General features: G+C 41.7%; 1 non-coding gene across 1 annotated transcript; it reads left to right on the top strand.

Moving 5' to 3' along the window:
- Positions 1–205: 205 nt before the first annotated feature.
- LOC135270254 (U6 spliceosomal RNA) lies at positions 206–313 on the top strand. Its single transcript, XR_010338422.1, has one exon. It is a non-coding gene; the product is annotated as a U6 spliceosomal RNA (small nuclear RNA).
- The last annotated feature ends 987 nt before the right edge of the window (positions 314–1,300 follow it).

The raw sequence follows: 1,300 nt of genomic DNA, 5'->3' as shown, positions 1-1,300 counted from the left end.
TGTGCATATATGTATATACGCATACATATATGACCATATATGTGTGATTTATAATATATAGTCAATGCCTTCCAGCCAAAGACCACTGGAAACATACCTGGTAATTGAACAAGCTGGAGTTTTTCCCTTTGCAATGAGGCAAGATGCACATCATGGGGAACTATGGGGTGTCTCCTCAAGGGAGCGTTAGAAAATATTTATAGGAGTGCTCGCTTCGGCAGCACATATACTAAAAATTGGAACGATACAGAGAAGATTAGCATGGCCCCTGCGCAAGGATGACACGCAAATTCGTGAAGCGTTCCATATTTTAAAAAAAAAAAAAAAAAAAGAAAATATTTATAGGATTTGAGTTTCTGTTAAGTGGTCTTAGATTTCAAGGTGGAGTTTTGTTCTGGATTGGATGCTGTCAGGAAGTGGGAGTGATTCCATAATTGGCCATGTAATAAGTCTTACCTAAAAGGAAAAAAGGCTATAAAGAGGCTCCCACTGTAATCGATGAAGAAGCAGCAGTCCCTCATATTAATTAGGAGAGGGGAATATTTGGCATCTTTGTAGTTTACATAGTCACTTTGCTTTTGTCTTTTTTTACATATGAAGTAGTCTTGTTCAGATCTTGACCCATCACAGTCACAGAATGATCCTAATAGATATTGACATTCTGTTAGCGTATTTATCTTCAACAAGAGAACATCGCAGTCTCATTGGAAGTGCCGGATCAACTCCTGGGCACCAAAACCTAGCTGACGTAATGTCAGATGTCAGGGGCTACATGGATACATAAAAAAACAAAGCAATCATCACAAAAGAAATCAGAACCAAACTATTCTAGATGAAGCAGGAGCCTTCTCTGGCACTCCCTGAAGGTGTCCTCAGTTGACAGCCACATTTCCAGCATTAGTATTCCATGACTTGTGATGGCTTTGTTCTGTGTCTACTTAGGGAAACTGAAACTAGGTTGCAGAATTCCCTTCCCTGTATGGTTCCAGGTTAGAGTGAGCACAAGAGAAATTTACATGAGATTTGGAAAGGAGAGTGAAGCGATGACTACTTTCATGCTTTGAGAGTTAGTAGAGCACATCAGACGCTGTGGCAGCTCACAAACAATGTTACTATCTGTCAGCTCACCTTGTTGGAATGAGAAAGCACCCAGGCCCATAGCTCCTCCAATGCCTGCTGGAAATCCTTCTCTGGCTTCTCTGAGTCCTGGACTGGGTGATTGTGCAGCTATGAGCAAAGGACACCCACTTCTACTACAGGTCACTCACATCGTGGAGGCTGGAGGCAGCAAGAGACAAAC

Source organism: Aotus nancymaae, unplaced genomic scaffold (genome assembly GCF_030222135.1).
Source record: "Aotus nancymaae isolate 86718 unplaced genomic scaffold, 86718_ANA_hifiasm-v0.15.2.pri h1tg000059l, whole genome shotgun sequence".
NCBI lineage: Eukaryota > Metazoa > Chordata > Mammalia > Primates > Aotidae > Aotus > Aotus nancymaae.
Note: the sequence above shows the minus strand (reverse complement) of the source record. Positions and strands in the feature narration are given on the sequence as shown.